Genomic DNA, 24,249 nt, shown 5'->3' with positions numbered 1-24,249 from the left:
TTAGTATGGATTTATTAGGTTTTAGACAAAGCGGGCGAAGCCGCGGGCGGAAAGCTAGTTGCATTATAATTCTATTAATAAATCGTATTAAAGATTCAATTGTGACTGCCGCGAACCCATAAATATAAAAAGGCATTGATTATTCGCTACATATAATATGTCGTGGTATGGTCTATAGTCCGGGATACATCGCCCATTTTTGCAAGTGATTACTATCAAGCTAATTTTTCGTGAGTAGCTTTATTTTGATGAGATGCCCAATAATTTCCTGTACGAAACTCTCGATTGTGGTAGCTTAGAGGAAATAAGGATAAAAATTTTTGATTTGACGGTTCTCAAATATTTATTACGCAATTTGTAGGACAATATGTCTGTTGAATTATATAAGTATTAAATAAGTGAAAGTAAAAAAATCAGCTGTTTAGTAATCATTTATGATGACTTCGTTATCAATATTCAATACACATTGAAAAGGGGGACTCTTTGATCAAACCATAGATTTTGTAGGACAAATATTTTTTCGAATAATTTAGATAATTATCTTGAGATTGAACAAAAAAAAACATTTAGTTAGTAATTAATATTTGAGAACCATCAAATCAAAATATTTTATCCTTGTTTCCTCTGGTAGCTACCACAATCGAGAGTTTTGTACATGAAATTATTGGGCATCTCATCAAAATAAAGCTACTCACGAAAAATTAGCTTGATAGTAATCACTTGCAAAAATGGGCGATGTATCCCGGACTACTATAAATAATCTATACATATAATTTTATTTGGACATTCAACATCCTTATCCGTATTTAAAATAATAGTTCTTATAAGAAGGTCTATTAAAAATTAAATTAACATATCATTCTTTTTTTGCAAAACCGGCTAGCTGTATTGTGTTCAGTTTTTTTCCACCTAATTAATATACCAAAATTATACCATTATAATTTAGAAAAAACCGCTTGGAAATCTTCCACGTACTGGTACCTATTTAGAAACGTGGAAAAATATGCTATTCTTGATTCATATAAATATATATTTGCGTCTCTGTGAACCAAAATTTCACATTTAAGGATTTAGAAAAGAATAATATTATAAAGAATAGTTTCTCAAGTATCTGTACTTAATATTATAAAGCTGAAGAGTTTGTTTGTTTGAACGCGCTAATCTCAGGAACTACTGGTCTGATTTGAAAAATTATTTCGTTGTTAGATAGCCCATTTATCTAGGAAGGCTATACGCTATATATAATCACGCTAAGACCAACAGGAGCGGAGCAATGCGGGTGAAACCGCGGGGCGCAGCTAGTGTATGAATAATACTTAAACTTTAAAGGAACTTTTTTAAATAGTCCACGACCACGTATTAAACAGCTGAATGAAATTATACAATTATATCAAATTGTATAATATAAATATGTATTGAATTACGATAAATAGATTGCAAGTAAGTGGTCGTTGATCGAATGTAACATTGAATTGTTTATTTGTATATTTATTTATCGTGGTGGAAAACATTTGTGGGAACTTTCCAAGTCATAAAGTCCTGAGTAATTTTAAAGTTTATGATATTTAGGTAAAATAAAATCTACTTGTAACGATAGTAATGTACAGATTTGTCCCGCGGTTTTTCCCGCATTGCTATTTGCTCCGCTCTTGTTGGTCTTATCGTGATGATAGCCTTCCTCAATAAATGGGCTATCTAACACTGAAATATTTTAGTAGTCAGTAGTTCCTGAGATTAGCGCGTTCAAACAAATAAACTAACCGTTTAATATGGTCCGGGAGCCAGCAGCAGATTTTATGACCAAGTTCCTCTCAAGCGGTAATTAGTAAAATGCATCAAAGTATAGTATTATGAAGCCTCGTGAACGTCAGCTGGAGCTCGGTTGGGGGGAAGAGCGGTTGTAGCCTCCCGTATCAGCTGACGGTTTTTCCACCAAGATAAAGCCAGCTGACATATATGTTTATCCACAGTTACATATAAGCTATCTTCAGGTAAATTTTTGTTTGAGAGGAAATAACGGAAAATAAATTTTTCTTTAAATTTAACTTTCATGTTCGAGACACCAGCTGACGTATAAAACACCATGTTGTAACCAGCTGACTATTTTTTTTCGTTGAGATATTGGGTAAGCTACAATTTGACAAATTTTTAGCTGAGAGGAAATGAATGAATGAATGTATTTTTTTTCCTATGTGCGTGGGAGGCTACAACCGCTCACCCCCCCAACCGAGCGCCAGCTGACGTTCACGAGGCTTTATAATACTATACTCTCATGCGTCTGACGAATTATCTCTTGAGAGGAAATAGTTAACCAAATTTGCACCTGGCTCCCTAACCAATAATATTAAGTATAGATATGTATTATAGCCACAGCATGCAACTAGTATATAATGCACTTACTAACTAAGACGACTGCTTTTGATGACATGTTGAAATGTAATCATTCTGTTACCGGGCAGCTATTTTTAGCCTTTACTAATAAGCAATTCCTTCAAGAAACGTGTGATAATAATATCGAAGCAAAATAACTATATCACGTGTACGCAGAATATGATAAAAAGGCAAAAAATTAAATCGATGTGAACATGAAAAAGTGTTTATTGGTGACTGTGTCTCTTGAAAACGATCTGCTCGAGCAGAAAAGCAAAGATTTAAAAATCATTCGTATTTTTTGTAAATAAAGAAGTAACGTGACATTTATTGACCAACTGTTGCCCAAAAACGACGCTGGACACTTTGTTTAAATGTTGACCAGCAAAGTTGCCAGCCACATGTTGATAGGAACATCGCAACTTGTTGATCAACTTTCCTGCTAAATGCCATGAATGCTTGGTCCAATTTCGCGACCAATTTCAAGGTCTACAGGCATATAGATAGTTTGAAAGATCTTAAGACCAATTTCTATTACTATCTATTCTTCTATCGTACCCTCAATTGTTTGTAGGTTAAGGTCGTAATTTGATCGATCGCAATTGGTCAACTCATTCCTAAGTACAGGATGTGCTGTGGGATTACGTCTCATACGTCAATCTAATGGAGAAAAATGAATATAAACGATGCAGAATTTATCTTCCTGATTGACTGATTGTAAAAGGATGTAACAAACATTGAGATAGTTAAGTAAATGAAAAGAAAATATCTTACTTGTGACAAGAAATGGTGCATCTCTGGTGGCCTAAAGGCTAAAAGTAATTTACCTAATATAAATAATTGTTATTGCATCATAATATTGAATGAATGAATGAATGAAAATTCTTTATTGCTTATAAATAAATACAAATGCAAAAGCACACAACACATAATATAAAACAAGCAAAAGGCGGCCTTATCGCTAGGCAGCGATCTCTGCCGAAATATTATCCAGATTAAGTGCGTAAAAATTAAGAAGACATCACAGATCCTTAGATTTTCTAAAGTTTGACACTTGGGCTTTAAGATAATTTAGACAAATGCACAAAGGCAGTATATCTGTAATCTCCAGAAAACTCTAGAAGGACCGGCAAGGTTGGCCTAAGGTAACCTGTAATCTTTCAATTGGTCTGCTGTATTTCAATTGGTTAAGCTGAGCGGAAGTGCACAGTTTAGAGTTCCGCATTACGAACAGATAGATTTTGCGCAGAATGGAATTTTTGCTAAATTTTCCATTGATATATTCCATTCCAAATGTCCATCACTTAAAAATCAAATGGCTTCCTGCTAAGTCGCTTGTCGTTTTTGAATATATTATAGCTATATCCATTTAGAACAATATACTCTCAAACAAACACATTTTATTTTAATTATGTGTTCATATGAATACATATTTTGTTTCTTCTACAAATTTTTGAGGATTTGCTATAATAAAACAGTAGTCTACTTGTACGACGAGTAAAATATCGATAAAAGTTCGATGACATTGGGGGAATCCGAAACAATGGCAGTAGAATGAATAGCGATGATGACGCATTGACTAGCAGTAAATTGTTTATCAATTAATAATTTAAACATAATTTACTATAAAAATATAGCAATTTTAATCTTCCAATTCCCATGAACTGATAAAATTTTCTCAGAGAGAATTACAATAATGATTAAATGTCTAGACGGTAGAGATTATCGACATTTATTATATTAAATCTAATGTAAACACACTGATCATATTGGCCAAAGGTGAATCAAAATAACTTACAGAACCACTTGCACTCTCCGACATCAAATTCTAACAACGCACAACTGATATCTGAGAAATTTAAATAACAATAACACTTAAAGCAGATGGCCCTTCGAAGATGGGGAAATTGGCCCTGAGCCTAGGAACGTCCAGACAAGTATCACGTGAGGGACCCACCTACAAAATTCCTTTCATATCTTATTTCACGTGGTCGGCCATCTTCCAAGGAGTCACACCCCCAAAATTACGTCAATGCCACAATTAGCATGGCATGATATTCCTTGTATGGCGTCAATGTATTTGTTTCCTTTCATTATTTAATAGTCGCGTGGAATAGACACTTCGGCGTCATGCCAGAATGCTTTCAATTTGATATGAATCTTATTTTAGAAAGATTATTAAATGTGCTTTATCCTGAGTTCCCTTAACTTATAGCGGCGAATCATGTCACTCACAAGCCATTCAAAGGTGGGTCCTGTCCATTCTTTCTTTTTTCAATCATATGCATTAAATCTTGAATAATGCAAAATCTATGTAATCCATACTAATATTATAAATGCGAAAGTAACTCTGTCTGTCTGTCTGTTACACAATCACGCCTTATCTACTGAACCAATTTGCATGAAATTTGGTATAGAGATATTTTGATGCCCGAGAAGGGACATAGGATAGGTTTTATCCCGGAAATCCTACGGGAACGGGATTTTCTTTGAAAACGCGGGCGAAGCCGGGGCGGACCGCTAGTGTAATATAAATATAATAATGTAAATCTATGTAATATAAAGTATTGCTCTCTAGCATCTTGCAATTAAACTGGTAAGATTCAAGTAGGTTACTATGGATATTGAAATTAGTTATTAAACCATCTCATCTTTTGCACATGATTCACATTCACTCGTGTAAAGCTTAAATCATTGGTATATTTATTTTCAATATCGATGTAGTGTTAGTATTTATTTCTAATGTTTTATCCACTAAAGATTAGAAATAAAAGGTTTGTTCTTGTCTTATGAGATTATTAATATTGTTGATTCGAATTCGTACACGCGATATCTCTCCGTGTTTTGTACCTTATCTGTTAATTAGGCAATAAATATTGAACTATAAAATTTTATGAGCAATCTGCTATGCACCTTCCCACTTGTTCATACACTTGTTCTGACGCGGACGTGAGCAAATTTAGTAAATGTATGCAAGTAAATTTTGTAGTTAAAAGTAATGACGTCAGCAGCATTCTTAAATACATTTATATATGATTTAGCACTTTTTAATATTTACATGTATCATAAAATTATGTAGGTATACTAACAAGTAGGAAGTTTATATCTTCATTTTTTACAAGTTGTTCCCACATACATTTTAATACATAATGCTATAGGTACATGATAACAATGTCTTCTAAAAATATGAAAAGTTACCACATGAATGATGCTTTGGCAATAACATTTGGCAGTTAGTAATAAATTTCAATGACTGTGCTCCACTAAATATAGGTAGCCATGTACTGATATTTGAAGAATAAGGAAGAACTGACGACAACTAAACCGTAGCACACTGCACAAGTATTTGAAACAATGAAACATAAACTGCACATGATAATCCATACCTACTAATATTATAATTAATGCGAAAGTAACTCTGTCTGTCTTTCTGTTACTCAATCACGCCTAAACTACTGAATCAATTTTCATGAAATTTGGTATGGAGATATTTTGATACCCGAGAAAGGACATAGGCTACTTTTTATCCCGGGAAAATGACGCAATCCCGGAAATCACACGGGAACGGGAACTATGCGGGATTTTCTTTGACTGCGCGGGCGAAGCCGCGGGCGGAAACCTAGTACAAGATAAATTAAACAAACAGATACATCTTAGAATAGATAAGTAAGAGGCATTGTAAATGCTATAACACGCGTCTTCAATCACGATTACAATAATCCTAACCAGATAAATCATGCAGGTTAATTAAAAACAATCATTAACTCCTGGGCCTGATACAAGATATTCGAAGAATATAGAAATATTTACTAATAAGGTAAGTTCGTTTAATTTTACTTAGTTAGTATTTAGTATTTACTATTTACTAACCACCCAAAGTAAGTTACAAAAAAAATGTGTGCGTGTACTAACCTTAATTTAACCTTATTTTTAAAAAAATAATTTACTATATGCAACTTGACAGAAATACGTCGTATCACGCGTGGTAGGGATAAGAACAAGATGGCGCGTAACGGAAAAATGTCACGCGTAACGAAAAAATGTTACACTAAATTTTTTTCCAACCCCAATAAAGAAGTTTCACTTCAATTAATAAATCTGAATACAAACATAACAATATCATCTAGATATACAAGTACTTACAGCAAATAGCGAAGGAGGAAATAAATGCAATTATCTTATTAGAGCAGCCGCGCTAACACGATCTCAGTGTATGATATAACCACATAACTGAGGTCACTGCCATGTATTTTGGCGGGTATCTGGAGATATTTATAGTGCATGATTCTGAGCGTTGATACTTTCTTTTTTTTGACAATGAAATATTTTGCTCGTCGCTACATTTTTCAGGTTTATCTGACGGTTTTAAAGAATTGGCTCGTATCACATTAGAAGTGAAATTTGCTATTTGCTGAGAATGAGGAATTTAAATACATGTATATGAAGGTGCATATGTTTCGCCAATTGAAAGTAAGTTCTGTATGCTTTTACAAGTGTCCGTCCTTGACATTTTGTAAAGATTATGCCTTTCAATTTTACCAAACTCATCTTTTAGCTACTCGAAATACATCGTTTAGTGGTTTAAGCATTGCTCATCTCAAATTTATTATTGAATAGTGATTGCATTTACAATCAATTTAACTTTTTATTTCCAGAACAATGCATCACTTTTTTAATTTGGTACTGCAGAAAGATAAATCCAGTTTTTGAAGAGAATTTTAGTTCAGAAAAAATTAATCCCAGTCAAAATTATTCTGCAGACTGTCACCATTAAATATGATTAGCTACATGCCTTAGATACAATTGTAATTCTAGAATAATCGAAAGAAAATGAGCCTATTTTGATACAATGCTGAGAACATACGTGGGCGACAATAACAGGAAAATTAGAGGCAATTTGCAGGAAGATGTAACTGGTACAGCTTCTCATGTTATTCGAATATAAACTATATATTAATATAGCTGAATGCTATCCTGCCCAAATTATCTAAAACATTATAAAAGACTTTCAATAAATGCTTAGTTAAAATTTACAAAAAATGCGACAACCCTCATGTCTAGAAAAATACGAATAATACGAAGAGTGATACAGAATTTTGGAGGGAAAAAATCTGGACAAAACCTTCCTGTATCGCAGATTCCATCTAGTATTTATGTAGATGGAAATAAAGATCAATTGCCAAGTTAACATTTATTTCAAAAAGCTGAGTAAGGTTAGTAACATCTTTATAAATATGTAAATGACTTATTAGGTATGCTGTATTTGCTTTCTTTTGAAACAAATGTCTTCAAAGTCACTATGTTCATTATTATATTTTAAATCATAGAGTATGTATAAAGAGAACACGTGATATTTCTTCTCATTTATCAGTCAAAGTGCTGGATCTTCGAAGTTGCATGTCCTTTATATGACCTCTAAATTCTTACGTGACTACGTTGAATTGATGTATGAATATATTGGCGAAATAGTTTTACGTAAATGTTAAAAAAATCTAATACTTTTAATCATATGTCAAGTAATTATGAAATACAACATGTTTTTAATCCTACTTTATTTTTGTAATATTTTTGCCTACACGGTAAAAGATCGTAAATTAGCCTTAATGCATAAGTTTTTCGGCAAATATTATAGGAAATCTTTTAAAAGAATAATTATAAAAGATGACCAACTATTTCCTGTATTATAATTAATGTTACAATATTTTACATTAGCAACCGGTGTACAGATCACGTATATGTCGGAAATTTTAGTCGCAAACTATTAAGTCATCAGACACCTTCAAGACGTGCACAATCGATCAAATTTAATGATTAGATAATTCGTAAGATAACTGAAGACGGAAAGTCACAAGGAGCTAATGAATATAAAGTAGCACTTTAATTCGAGGGTTAGACACTTGGCTGCAATGATGGAAATACTCCTATGATCTACCGCTTCCAATACACCAACCTAAATATATTGTACTTGATTTTAAATGGATAGACTTGAATAGTTTCTTGCGTAGATACATATTTTGTCCAAAGGAATAGACAGAGACGTGATAAACCTTAATGCTAGCATTATCAAATGCTTCGTAAAAGAAACCCCACTTATATTTGCTACCCAATTTCTATACAAATCTTATCATTCCAATCATTTAAAACTATAGTGAAAAAGAAAAGAACTTATATTAGTAGGATTGAACCCAACCAAATCATCTCAATTGTCTTTAATATGTACACTTCAATATTTAAACTAAATAGCCATTGTGACAGGATTTACTCCTAATGTTTCACTAGTTCACTTCATTCACAGCGCTATCGTTATTTGCTCGTCTGAATAAACATTATTGTCGCAGTGATAAGTGATAACATCAGCTGGTTGGCCCGTTTCTAGTTCATTGGAATAGGGACCGGTTTAACTTCCTCCATCGGGTCAATCCGCTTGTGGTCCCTCCATATTGCTTTATGTGACGTCATCGTTTGTTGGGATAGACTCTAAATATCGAGCAGTTATTTCTTCTTTCCTTTCTCGATCAATTACGTAATGATGTAGTTTTTCTTCGATTTAATAATCTCAATGGTTAATGTTAAATTAAAAGATCTTTGCTTTTTTATATTGAGCTGTCCATGGACCATTACATAAATGAATATTATGTACACGTTAAGATAGTATACGTGTATAGTAACTAGTTTTTACTTTATATAAGACCGAATATTGCAATCAATTTGAATTGCCACATATAATAATTTGCGAGACACAGGAAGGTACTACGACTGATTGTTACGTAATTAAGGCCATCAATTTACAGCTTGACTATCTATGTCTTCGGTATTCATTTGTATAGGTATAGCAGTTATAAAGACTGGTATTTCTTACTGACCTCTGTCTCTTTAATTTGTCTATTTGTCTTAGAAATCTGTATTTGACTCGAAGGACCACTAAAGCCAACTTTTATCTTTTAAATTTTTTTTTCGATATGTGAAGGCATTTCTAGAGAGAAAAACAAGGTTAAAGTTAATAATGAGAACTAATGATATCTGAGATTCAGGTAAATATTGAAAGGGGCATACCGCACATATTATCCCATGCTTTTGTTAATAGAGGTACTTAATTGTTAAGTATCTTAAAAATATTGAGATTTAGAACTCCTATTGAAATTTATAGGTTAGACACGTGATCATTGTTTATTTTAAGCCTCGTTAAACATTCAAAAACAATTTTTATTTGATTAATGTAATTGATATGACCTCTTGAACTTGCAATAAATACTGCTCGTCTTCCAATCATTTTGATTAATTCTTGTATTGTTTATATTTGCCTTTTTAAGGCTTCTTTTTGATTGTAAATAGTAGAATGATTAATAAAATGGGGTAAACATTAAAATAATTGTTACTATGCTCTTATCAGTATTGAAAAAAAAAATAATGGAAAATAATGAAGCTACAACGAATCAATTTGCATATTCGCATATAGATGTTTTAATGACTTGTACACTATATGTACTCGATGGATTGATATAGAGAGTTTTATGAGAATATGTTTGTATTGCACAATAGTGGGTTTTCTTATGTTGACTTTATTATGAAGAAAATTAGAAGTTCCTTAAGTAAAATAATATAAATACTCATCAATAAATGCAATGATAAAGATTAGTTGGTATAAAGCCTAAATTAGAAGAAAATCACTCAGGGATTAATATGTACATATAATATAAAGAAACTATGTTGTAATTGATAAATATGTTGTAGGTAGAATAGGACAAAAGAACAGGTTAGTTAGAATCAATAATGAAATCAAACGCGATTTTGGTAGCGTTTTTTGGACTTGTAGAGATGACTTTCAAAAATTCAAAAGGTCAGTAGCAAATCTGTGCGGAGATAAATCACTACCATTTTAAATATTTAACATAAATTTTCAATGCAATGTGTAATGACCAAGTAACAGCTAATTTAACACCTGTAGATGATTTATGATTTAAAATAGGTACGATATATGAGTATCGATTTGCTTATATTTGTTAATATAGAGGTAGGGATAAAGCAAAACAGGAAATCCAAATACAATTGAATTTAGAGCAATCGCACAGCAATTAATTTGATGAATTAATTCCTCGTCTTCAACTTACAAAGGAATAGAGTACAATTTATATAAGTCAACGCGTTTCAGTGACCTTTTATAAGTGCAATAAGACATTGTAAATAATGAATTCAATTCCTTGAATAAAGTGGTGTAAATTATTTTTAGATTAAATTAAGATGCACTGTGTTTCACGTGACAGAAGTTCGGCAACAAGTGGAGCAAGATCACGAAAATATTTGCAAAAATAATACTTTTCAATGAGTGTACAAACGTCAATCCGTTCAAGGTAGAGTACGGCAAGTAGTGCCAAAATTATTTTCGGACTTTCAATGCCCGAAGCAAATCAAGATCAATGTGAATATGTTGCACAATAGAACTCACCTAGTAAAACTAATTCTATGTTAATCCGAACACGACACTGCACAATTAATTTACGAGCGCAATACCGAATCACGGACGCGTCTTCCGCCTTCGACGTTCCAATAACAACTGACTGAAAAATGTTTCGGATCGCGTAGCGTAGTTATTGCGAGCGCACACATGGACAGTCCATTGGATGAAAGTACTGTACGTACACGTTTTTGTATGTGTGCTCGTCAACGTTAATGACGCATTGTCGATTGCGTCCGCTTGAGTTAAATGGCTTTTGAAACACGACAAGGACGTCTTTGCAAAAATCTTACTGTACAAGTCACTATCATGAGTATCTACGTATTGATTAATTTGATAGACTGATTATAAGAATTATACTTTCAATATCAGTTAAGACGAAGATATTATGTTTCTCACTTCACAATTTAATTCAAACGACTTAAAAACAAATAAAGAATCATGGACGTATAAAAAAATACGGACGCCGTATTACGAACAAACAACGTGAAGCCACCATAGTAAGCTAGCGATCGTGTAAAGACAATAAACACGCACACACTCTCACCATAGTAAGCTAGTCAGCCGCCATTACGTCGTGAACTACCGACTGATTAACTGCGTCACTGTTTCACAAAAAATATTTAAATGCCGTCTTGCGTGGTTAAATGGTGTCGCAACAGTACAATTTTAAATAACAAAACACAAGGGATTACATTCCACAGGGAAGCAACTTATTTCTTTTATGTTTTAATGACAAAATTATTACGGCAAAAATTATAGAAAAAAATACAGCCGCCATTGTCATCAGGACAGCTGTTGCCATGGCAACATGGCACACACACATGGATGTTTCGCCGCCATTACTAGGCTTCACTCAATGTTTAGGCGATATACCGTCCGTCTTTTTTTATACGTCCATGTAAAGAATTAGTAAAATATTCTTTTTAAGGAGCAATTTGCCAATTAAAAGCTCAAATACATACATCAACATTTCCTTTACCATTAACACCATCAAATGTTGATCGGTTATCCTCTGATTTAACCTAACAAATATTTTAATCGTCAATACATTGGAAGGACGTTTTAAAGACGATTGGTTGTACAATATTATAGTTACTAAATAATTAATCACGCAATTTTCAACCCGAAACTTAAAATATTATGTAATCCAGTAAGCTAGACAGAAAAAAGGCTATGTAGGAAAGTTTTATTACACAACTAAAGACGATGATAATCTTCATCTATGATTATAAACTTTATCAAGTCGATATGTTAATTATGAAACGATTTTATACGCGGAGATGTCACGTGCGTACCTGAGTGAGTTGGCGAGACACGTTTTGCGAAAACTGTGTGAGTATTTTTGCTCATCTCAGATAAACTTTATACTTAATACTGCATAATTATAACTACTTTTTAATATTATCTTAGGCGTAATTTTAGCGTAGATTAATATAAATTGATTATTTAATATGACGAATAAAGCTCTTTGAATTCTTTAAAATCTTATCGAGTTGTTATAAATATTGACGTCATCTCTTCAGGCATTAAAAAAAAAAAAAAACTCAAACATTTATTTATTCAATTAGACTTCTTCTAGAAGCACTTTTGTATACCTATTCACCCTATTCATAACATTTAACATTTACCACCGATTCGGATAGCAGTATCTACGGAGAAGAACTGGCAAGAAACTCCATAGTTGCTCTTTTAACAGTAAAAAAGGTACCTACAAATTAATTAGCAATCAATTTTAGTACTGGAATTAGGTCACATATAAAAAATAATTTGGAAAATCCAAAAGTGCACGCCTCATAATTTTTTTTAATAAATATTTATTAATTATTATTTTTGTTTATTTAATAACAATTAAACCACATCGAATCAGACCCTGAAAAATGAAAGGGTTCTATTCCTGAGCATACTCAAGCGTAAGAGAAAAAAAAAGACACGATTAGTAAAGTATTTCGGTCGCTATCGTGTTAACAAGAAAAAGGATCCGCACATACAGATACACGGACGTCCAAGACAGAACTTTTTTAAACTGTTTTTTAACTAGTTTAAATAACAAAAATGACATCAAAAATATCATGAACGTTAAAAATAGTGTTTTTTCTTAATATGTGTGTGTATGTATTATCTTACAAGTGCAATGTATGATACATAAAGACATTTTAAGTTTGAAAAATCAGATGTTTTGCGCGAAGTGAGAGTAGTACCCACCTCAACGCTTCGCTTATGAGGCGTGCAATTGTAAATTACAATTTTTATCATTACGGGAAGGGAAACAACGCTTACTTTAGATACGACTACAAAATTGTTTGCATAACGATAACCATCTGATAATTAAACACGATTCGCATAATCACATGTTCGATTGGTATCTGACAATGAAGCGCTGACAAATGCAGATTGTGAAGCACTATTTATAGAAATTGTTTATTTATTATCCTTATGTAAGAATTGTTTATTGCTGAATATTAGTTGTATTAGCAAATTTAGTTAATGCAATTCTTATAAACCAAGAAAATGTTAAAAAGTTAGAAATATCTAATAATTAAAAGGCAGATGACTGGGTGAGAAGAGGAAACAAAACAGAACGTAAAATAACAATAACTGCAAGACTGTCATAATGTGATGAAATAGCATAAAATTAATTGAAAGTTAATAATTGAATTAACATTGAAGTCATGTAAGTATATCTAAAAAATTGTCAAACCAAAAGTTTGATGTTCAATCCTCATGACGTAGTGACCTTCCAGAGGAGAACGACACGAGTTTGACGTTCTAAAGTCTATGTAAATAAGTAAGTAATTAAGATTATACTACTGTCTACTATCCAAATCATTCTGCAATGGAGCATCATAATTTTTAAATCCCTACTAATATTATAAATGCGAATGTAACTCTGTCTGTCTGTCTGTTACGCTTTCCCGCTTAAACCTCTCAACCGATTTTGATGAAATTTGGCACGGACAATCTTTAGAACCTGAGAAAGAACATAAGCTACCTTTTATCAAAACACCATGCGGGCGAAACCGCGGGCGGAAGCTAGTTAACATTTATTTCCACTAAACAATAACATTATCTTCTATAACAATCCTTTAGTTTTAGCGCTAAATTGCTTCAAGATAGCGAACTGTAGGTGCGTCTGCGCACTGCGCTCTGATTGGCTGATTCTACCTCGTACGATGTGGTAGAGACCTTATTACGGTGAGAATTCCATAGCTTTGAAGAAAATCTCTGTATAGTAACAGTATAAATAGGCATAACAGACTTTATAGACGATGGAGACTTTATAGTTGCTTACTGTTCAATAATACATATTAAAAAGGTATTGAATTGAATTGTCTAGCTTCGGATACGGATATATAGGTCTGGAAGCCAATAAGTAACTCAATAGGGTGAGACAATAAATCGATATTTCTTATTAATGTCTACCTAACCAACCTGAAGCAATGAAATTTATTGAACGACTATAATTTATCCAGCAGCAATTTGAGGTAGTTGCCTATATTCCTTGTTTCTACCGATAGCTATGCAAATGTTAGTACCACATGAGTAGAAAGTTCTACTCATGTGGTTAGTACACTATTTCTTTTATTGTAGTTATCAGAAGGTTTTTATCAAAGCCCAAAGCAAATAGGTACAATTTCCGAAACAGAGCGATTTTCCAAGCATCTGCTGCCTCATGCCTACGATGTTTTGGGTCAAATTTTTAGACATCTAGTCAAGTTACAATATTCCATGATTTTTATAATATCGTAATATTCGTAAATTACAAATACTTATTGTAAAAATATACCCAGGAATGTTAGATAATCGTCTACATTATATAAATTTTATGTGACTGAATTAGATTTGGCAAGACGTTGGATCAACAATGGATTGAAAGCAATAAACAGTGGAATGGAAAATAATGTGCAGTGACCGTAAGAATTTTAAATAAGATTTATTTTATTATCTTCGTCTATATTTTAATTTTTTACTGGATGTAATAATTCAGACTCTTACTGTAACTCAGATGCTTTAATTTGTTTTTTAAAGAGGAAGAGTAATAATATATTACATTTAAATAATTCTAGTATACAACCAAAATGTTATATCTCTCTTTTTAAAAGTCTGGTTCTTCAGGTTTATTTGTGTATCTCTACTGGAGTAGAGAAGCAAAAGTAAGAATTGAATTTAGACTTAAATGTCAAACACAATATTTAGGATGGATCGTATTTTTAAGTCATCTTAAAAACTTATATTGGGGGAGAAAATGTCACGGATTCTAGGAAGTTTTTTCTCAAACGCATTTGTTTTAACTTTTACCTAGCTTGAATTCAACAATAATCCTCTGAAAGAAATTAGAAAGGATCAAGACAGGATAATTTCAAATTCAACAACAAGGTCTAGAAACTAAATGCACTGTACATATTTTTATCATAGATCTACCACGTCAGAATAGGTCAATGTCTACAAAGCAGCTGTTTATATATTATGTTGGGACAGGCCTTTAAATATGATAGTTCGAGTAGTAGGTACCTACTCAAATAGACGGCAAATGCAAACGCACACTGATGACGTTATTATTATGGCTGGTTCACACTTTGATTGGTGCGAGTGCAGGTGATGAGTGCAGGTGTTTAGTAACTACGTGTGGACAGCGACTGTTTATGGCTGGTTCACACTTTGATTAGTGCGAGTGCAGGTGATGAGTAGTACTACGTGTGGACAGCGACTGTTTAGTGCGAGTGTTTAGTAGGCTGTGTAGTAAAGTGAATAGAGGCGTGTTCTATTTTTTTGCGAGTGGACTGCGAGTAGCCACGTCCCGCGCGCCCTCCCTTCCCCCTCACTCGCAGTGTGCCTGCCTAAACACGTCTGGACAGGAGTGTTTAGTGTTTAGCGTAGTGTGTAGCGTCGCGAATTGCACTATTGACCTGCACTCGCACTAATCACCTGCACTCGCAGTTGAATTGGACACTACTCGCACTACACACCTGCACTCGCACTAATCACCTGCACTCACACTAATCAAAGTGTGAACCAGCCAAGAATCATATGTATTATATCATTTTATTTGAACAGTTTTAATAAGAAGGCCAAGAATACGTTAACTACGTCAAATTGTAGCCAAATTTTCTTTCGTTAATAAAAATCTCCCAAGGAAGAAAAATCACATAGGTATATAGTAAATAGGGATCATTGATCTATCTGGTAAAACCAAAGAAAGGGAATGCTTTCGAAATTTTTAAAGAAAGAAATGAAGGTACATAATCTATATCCATACTTCCATACTAATATTATAAATGCGAAAGTAACTCTGTCTGTCTGTCTGTCTGTTACTCAATCACGCCTAAACTACTGAACCAATTTGCATGAAATTTGGTATGGAGATATTTTGATACCCGAGAAAGGACATAGGCTACCTTTTATTGCGAAATATGTACCACGGGCAAAGCCGGGGCGGACCACTAGTAGTATATAAAAATGAAACCCGTTTCGCGTTGTCACGGCATCACGTGTGGACGGCTGAACCGATTTCGATAATTCTTTTTTTTTTATGTTTGTGGAAGTCCATGGATGGTTCTTATGTAGAGAAAACGTAAATATGTACCACAGGCGAAGCCGGGGCGGTCCGCTTGTTACATATAAATACGTAATTTGAAAATGCTCTACAACAACAATCTGCCAGGAAATTTTTATTCTTAACCAAAAAAGGGTACCATAATTTTTTCCAGAAAAGTAACGTAATACCTAGATAAACAATCTGACGCAATAGTTACATGTTAAATGATTGAAAAGGACCAATCATTGTGAATTTGCATTACTATTCTGAAAGAGTCACACATACAATCAAAATGGAACTTTAGTATATGATTTATTGGGTCTTTTTCTTTCCATGTACAAGACAGTTACGTAATTGTAACATTTTCGCTCGATTCATTTTTTATTAAAAAATTATGCCTTTTTTAAGGATTATTACATTTTTTTAGATTTACTTGGACTTTATGTCTAAAATAAATGTTAACAGTAAGAAAATATAGTTTACTATCCAATCCCAAGATATTTTTTCTCTAGATCAATTATTACTTTAGTTATAATCGAAATAAGAATTGAGACTTACGAGATTAGTTTCGAGCTCGAACGCGATCAAAGAGCGCCCGCGATATTCAACTTTATTACGGCTGTGTTAGCGTCTAGCACCGTAGCGGTCTAACCGGTCTCTCAGTGCCAGAAATTATGTTAGGGAGCCTCCTCTAAATTCCAGTGCGGAAAAGTGATAGCTCTAGACGATCAATATAGCACTGTCATTTTTCTTTACTGACATGAATACTGCTTTGAGACATGATCTCCTTAATCATCCTGATCCTCCTCAATCTGGAATCATGGATACTTCCGAAAAATTGTACAACTACTACTCCAAACATTTGTACCTGATTTTTGTATTAAAGTCTCCTTCTTTATAAAAAAATTTGAATACAAACAATGGCACTTAAGTAAAGAATTACTTTTCCTTCCTGACGCTATAACTCCAGAACGCACGAACCGATTTCCACGATTTTGCATTCGTTGGAATAGTTTCTGTGATCTGTGGTTGGAAAGGTCTCAGGCTCCGTGAGGTTTATAGCAAAGAAAAGGTGTCTCTGGTGGCAAAACGGAGTTCGCCGGGTTTGCTAGTTTTGTATAATAATTTCCACATTACTACCTAAATTGAGTCTACCTAAATTGAGTATTAGTCTAAAATTGAGAAATCCCTTGAAGAAGTCTCAATATGGGGCCAAAACAATCTTGTACAGTTTAACCCCTCAAAGACACAAGTTTGCGCATTTTCAGCTAAGAAGAAGCCTTTTGCAGTGTTCCGTAAGTTCCAGAATACTCCGCTCAAAGCCACGCCTAGCATCGGAATTCTCGGTGTCGACATTGCGAGCGACGTACAATTTCGCGGTCATTTGGAAGACAAGGCTAAATTAGCCTCAAAGAAACTCGGGGTGCTCGCAAGAGCGAGACAGTACTTCACGCCTGCTCATCGCCTGCTACTTTACAAGGCACAAGTTCGGCCACACATGGAGTACTGTTCTCACTTGTGGGCTGGAGTCGGGCCGAGTATCAATTACTTCCTTTTGACCGCCTTCAGCGTCGTGCCTGCCGCATTGTCGACCTTCCTGAGCTCACCGATCGGCTCGATCCATTGGCTTTGAGGCGTAATGTTGCGTCTCTATGTGTATTTTACCGCATTTACAACGGTGAGTGTTCTGAAGAACTATTTGCACTGATACCACCTGCAGAGTTCCATCACCGCACTGCTCGGCACAAACAAAAATATCATCGTCACCATCTCGATGCATGGCGTTCGACAACTGTGCGTTTTGCACGGCATTTCCTGCCTAGAACCACACTCTTGTGGAACAAACTACCACCTTCCGTGTTCCCCAACCAATATGACATGGGAACCTTCAAGAAAAAAGCCTACACCCACCTTAAAAGCCTTCTTCCACCCCAAAACCGGCAATACGTTCCCTAATGCTGTGAAATGTCATGGGCGGCGACTATCACCTACCATCAAGTGGGTCGCCTGCTCCATTGCCGGGGTTGCAATAAAAAAAAAAAAAAAAAGGTAATGATGTAAGTCTTAAATAATTTTGAAACAAATTTAAAGAGATTCACGTAAAAATATATTTTTGTTCACTGCCTGTAATTAAAGGTGTCATACAAAGATATAAAAAAGAATTTAAACTCCTTAATATCAATCAACATCTTAATTATTATGGTTCCATGTTTATTTTAATGATGATCTTTATCACTTTAATTATTCCAATGAAAATTGAAGTGCCTCTCCTATACAAAGTACAAGAAGGTCAAAAACATAAGCAGTGACTAAAAGTTAATTTGGTTTAATTTGAAATTCTTCGAATCGAAGAAACCGTGGTGTTCGAAGTTCGAACGTGCGTATGCGCACGTGACGCATGCACGTACACCAAACGAAATTGAAACTAATCTAAATACATAAATTGTGCCAATTCCATTTTGTATCGCTACTACCTGACCCGGCGAACGTTGTTCTTGCAAAAGGTTATATAGACGTCTTAAAGCAGGACTAATTCCAGTGTGAGAAAGTGATGATTCCCATAATTAGGACCTAAATAATAATGGCACTCAGGGACTGCCGCGGTAAAGCTATTGCATAGCATGCCTTCAAGCCACACCTCCTTGTCCGTCGGAGTGGGGAGCGTGAGGTTTTTCGTTACGGAATTTCTCGATTCGGTCCCCGCGCTCAAGGCCCGCGATAGAAGCTATGCAATAGCTTAATTAAAGGAAAACAAAAAGAAAAGAAAAACAGGATACTATACTAAAGAATAAATCTTAAATGCTGACGTAAATTGTATCACTTAATCTTATCAAAACATTCCTGTTTCTATTAGCAAGAAAATTTAACACAACTACAATGTTACTAGGTAAACTATAAAAGATAGCTTATGTAATTATACGGTTTTGTATCGTAGGTAATTCGTTTTGGTTATAAATAGGGCATGCAGAACCGAGTCCGGTTCCAAGTTTCTGAAACCCGGTTCCAAATCGAGCTCAGAACCGGGTAGAACCGGGTTACCCGGTTCTTTTATAATACTTCGGAAAAAATACGAAATTAAACAAAAGTAACTGTAAAGGGCCTTTACAGTTACTTTTGTTTAATTTCGTATGGCCTGATGGGCCTTTTATTTTACGCGGCTTGTGTCTTATTTTATTAAATTAATAAAGAAACAAAATTTCAATACTTTTTTTTATTTATCAGTCTTATAAAAGTACCTTGTTATCATAAAAACATCACATATAAACTTAAACCTTATTCATTAACTGCAAACTGTAAAGCAAAAAACCGGCCAAGTGCGAGTCTTTCCAGTCCAATCGACTTGGCCTCTGCGATAAAAGTACGACGCCAAGTGAGCTTTGGACGGCCACGTTTCCGTTTTCCTTGGGGGTTCTAATCCAAAGCTTGCTTTGGAGTGTTCCGGGTCTCTACGTAGCGTGTGGAAAATCCAGCACCACTTACGCGGTTTAATCTGATGGGCGATCGGTGTCTCATCGCAGCATTTCCAAAGGTTGGAGATAGTTTCTGGCCAGTAAATTCCGATGATTCGGCGGAGACAGTGGTTAACAAATACCTGCGTGATGTCCTTTGTGACCTTCCATGTTTCACATCCGTATAGCAATACAGTTTTTACGTTGGACTGGAAAATTTTGAGTTTAAGCCTCCGCATCAATTTACTCGATTGCCACACGGGTCGCAGCCGAGCCAAAGTTGCCCTGGCTTTGGCTATCCTTAAAACGACGTCTTCTTCCGTACCACCGTTCTCTGTCACAACGCTTCCAAGGTAGGTGAATTGGTTCACGCGCTCTACACACTCGGAATAAATACGCAGCGGCTGCGAGCTCGTTTCACCATACCTCATCTCTTGCGTCTTGCGAGTGTTTACTTTCAGGCCCCTCTTTGTAGCTTCTCGCTGTAGGTCATTAAGCTTGGCTTGCATATCCTCACGGGTGTGACTGAACAGACAGAGGTCGTCTGCGTAATCTAAGTCCCCGAGAGTGTTAGTCAAACCCCATTCAATACCGCGGCGGTTGTTGACAGTGGTATCAAGCATAATGCCATCTAAGACTATAAAGGAAGAGCAGAGGTGAGAGCAAACATCCTCCTCCTCCCCCAAATATACTCCTGCATATACGCGTATGTCATCCGATAACAAGCCATTGTGAGAAACTGTACAGGTGTATTTTTCATACATAGGCTCTTATGATATTAATTAATTTCTGAGGTACTCCAATATCCTGCAGACGTGACCAAATACTTGACCAACTCTGAGTATCAAAGGCTTTTTCGAAATCTAGAAAGGTTAGATAAATTTCCCTTTGCCATTCTGATGCCTGCTCCAAGATAATACGCAGAGTGTTAATTTGGTCAGTGCATGAACGATTGGGCTGGAATCCAGCTTGCTCTCTGCGAATCAGGGGTTCGATTGCTTTTGATAGCCTATTCAATATTATCTTGCACAGAATCTTAGATGGTATTGAGAGTAAGACGTTACTTTTACCAAATTTAAAGGCTCTGTGTTCATGAAAAGTACTCAATTTCACGACAAATCTAATAAAAATATTTCTGTAGCCTAATTTTTGCCATTTTCGAAGCCTAATTTTTTTTTTGGTCATACAACCGTAGGAAACTTATAGCATCTAAGGTTAGACAACCAATCAGAGCCACGCATGAGGCGTGGCACTAAAATTCGCGATGCACGTGAGTCTGACGTTGCCAGATACAATAAATTTGTTAAAAAAAATGCAGCAAAATATAAATAATACTTTATATTTAAATATTTTGGTCGGAACCGGGAGAACCGGGTTTCATACTATTCAGACCCGGTTCTAAAAATCTTCAAAAAACCCGGGTTTACCCGGGTTTTTCGGAACCGGGTAAACCCGGGTGCATGCCCTACTTATAAATAAATTGAGGTTAGTTAAAATTGTACTTTCTACTGAAACTGAATTGTTACCTATATAATCATCGTTTGATTACTTCGATTAAAATATTATGTGAATTACCTACCTAATGCATCTGTTATGCTTTGCCTAGTTTCTGAGTTCTGACGCATGTTAATTATTTCGCTTATAATTACTAAGATTCTGTTTTATCTACATTAGGCACAAAAAAAACTAACTCGTAACTTTATTCAAATATCCTAAAGAAAAAAGTATTTAAAACATTAATATTAGTAGGAATTGTATTTTAAACACGATTGAAGTTGGCAGTATCAAAATCGTCAAATCTCAAGAAACCAATAAAACGGCATAATCACAATTTAGTAACATTTAATTTGAGATTTGACATTTAATCTCAGAAATGCCACGGCCATGACAGTTACCACTAGCGATAGGCGAGCCTCTAAAATACAGGCTGCTGATTGGCTGCCGGCGCGCCTCCGTGACGTCATCGCATGCGCACACGACGCTGTCAAATTGATAATTTACCTCTTTTGGAGATATAATTAATAGTATTTTGTGTTAGATATGAATGTTTTGTATGAAATAAATGACGCGATACGATTCTGGTGGTATAGATATTATTCTTGCATTTAATTTTTGTAATAGAGATAAAGTAGGTAGCTAATTTCTTTTCGATTTTAGTTGATCTAATTTCTAATTAGTTTTTATTGATGTATCAAACTGCCATTTCACTATAAGTAAGTACATATATAATTTTTAAATAATCTTAATACATTACAATTCCTAATTTCAGCCATGAACCAAATATTGTGAAAGTGGTTCGACCTTCGTTATTGTATTATGATATTAAAGTACAATTACTTGATAGCATTTGCAACAAATTTTATGCAGTTTTATTATTAATTTTGAACAGATCAATTTGTTATTTGACCTACCCGTTGGTATTTAGATTTCTAACATTGTACAAGTAGATGATTTCATTTCATGAGTAATTATCATTCATTTCATGAATAATTTATAAGAATACATAGGTACTTACTTAGATTTGTATTGAAAATTAAAATATTGGAATTGTTAACAAACATATATGTAGGTAACTTCATTTCTCAGATTTGATTTAAGAAGAGAAGACCTGAAACGCCGCATTACTATAATTTCAGAAAGGGAAGAAAGAATTTAAAGTCCAAAGTCTCCAAAGTGTTTATTTATCAAACCCACAAAAAAACGATTCATTCGTTACTAATCGTGATTATTATAGATTATTTTCCTCATATGCAAGTCATTACGAATCATCACAATATAAGGACCCTATAATTCTGAAGAAAACATATCATTACTAGGAAATTATTAGACAATTTTTTGATGAGAATTCATATGAAAATAATTGATTACCTACCTACAGATTGAGATAAGTGTGGATATTTTTGCATGTGCAAGGAACCAATAAAAAAAGCAATTACATTACCAATAGTTACCCAGACTGTTATTAGTTCTGGTACCAATAGTACCAATAGTTCTGGTATCAGTACCGAACAGAAAGTTTTCTTATAACTGGTCAAACCCTTGCAGATTTGCCAGCATACTTCAGATGCAGCTCTAAAAGTTAAAAAACAACTTTTTATAGCAGACAATATATTTAGGTATACCCATTGTTCCCAGGGAAAAGGGACCTGATTTATGTCGGATACCCGATTCCTAATTGAGCAGAGGATTACAAACTAAACTCTATCGTGTTTCGTCGAGCAGCTTTCTGTGGCAATTTCATCAATGACGAGTTAAAGAAGCCAAAAAGCACAAGCCTTCAAAATCCTCTACAGATCATTCCTATGTAATGGATGAAAACTAATTCGAAAATTTCTCATGGTTTATACTCTATACGATATTTAAGCAGGTGCATTTGCACCCGTCTAATTGATCCATTTTCCTTCAGGGCCAAGTAGACGATAAGTCTTGCCTGTCACTGAGATTAATTTAAGACTTTATCTTCATAATAGACCGGGAGATACTGACACAAAATTTCGAGTCATTTGTAACAGGATGGCGGTTCTACAGGGGTCTTAGTACGCAATGATAAAAAGAAAAATGATGGTGTGATCGCTGGTATCGGTGGTTTAGTCGCGTGGGCGTTAGCTGAACTCGTCGGAAAAATAGCGAAAGTCAAACGATTTGTAACACAAAAATTTTAGTATTTACCGATAGCCCATAAAAAAGAAGTAGGCAGTAGTGTCATGCCATACTTTTCCGGTGTGACTTACGGCCCGCCATACCGACGCGAATATGTTGATTTAAATAAAACAATTATTCAACCATTTGTACCAGGCTAACTTTTGCACAGGTAACCATCGTCGTGCAGCCATTTACGAAAATCGCTATGCCATACTTTTCGGACGATTCCAAATGGTCGCCATACCGCCGAAAATCTGCAAAAAAAATTTATTTCGCCAAACTTTTTGTACCAGTATTGCATTTGGATTTTTGGAGAGTATTTGATAAAATGTGACCATTATTATATTTGCCATACTTCTAGTAGGGGGAAAAAGTGCTGTCATACTTGAAAAATTAATTTAGTATTAATTTATATAAGTGAAGATTTCCAACACCTAGATCTTTGAAATTTTGTATTTATATTCTTTGATCCTCAAACTTCCAGGAAAAATAAGTGCCATACTGTTACAAATCGTTTGACTTTCGCTATTTTCCGACGAGTTCGACTAACGCCCACGCGACTAAGCCGCCGGTACCAGCGTTCACACTATCATTTTTCTTTTTGTCATTGCGTACTAAGAACCCTGTAGAACCGCCATCCTATTACAAATGACTCGAAATTTTGTGTCAGTATCTCCCGGTCTATAATGGATGTTATCAATCTAAATGTTTTGAAACTAATTAAATTTGCGATTTGAGGCATTGTTCAAAATACGTTATATACGTTCGAATGTTAAATTTTAATAATGTTGTACGGCCTA

General features: G+C 34.6%; 1 protein-coding gene and 1 pseudogene across 4 annotated transcripts in view; one reads left to right on the top strand and one right to left on the bottom strand.

Annotated features, from left to right (window-relative positions):
- The window catches only part of LOC149477743 (trehalase-like), a 49,387-nt gene extending 38,473 nt beyond the window's left edge, over positions 1–10,914 (bottom strand). For all 4 annotated transcript variants that reach the window (XM_089710352.1, XM_089710353.1, XM_089710354.1 and 1 more), the window contains exon 1: positions 10,814–10,914. The gene's annotated coding sequence lies outside the window, so the exon portion shown is untranslated. The remainder of the gene's footprint in view (positions 1–10,813) is intronic.
- A 6,364-nt stretch (positions 10,915–17,278) lies between these two features.
- Positions 17,279–18,314, top strand: LOC149477742 (uncharacterized; annotated as a pseudogene).
- Positions 18,315–24,249: the final 5,935 nt, after the last annotated feature.

This window comes from Colias philodice, chromosome 24 (genome assembly GCF_061535455.1).
Source record: "Colias philodice isolate Cphi_HAF_F1 chromosome 24, ilColPhil1 Martin Lab GWU primary, whole genome shotgun sequence".
NCBI lineage: Eukaryota > Metazoa > Arthropoda > Insecta > Lepidoptera > Pieridae > Colias > Colias philodice.
Note: the sequence above shows the minus strand (reverse complement) of the source record. Positions and strands in the feature narration are given on the sequence as shown.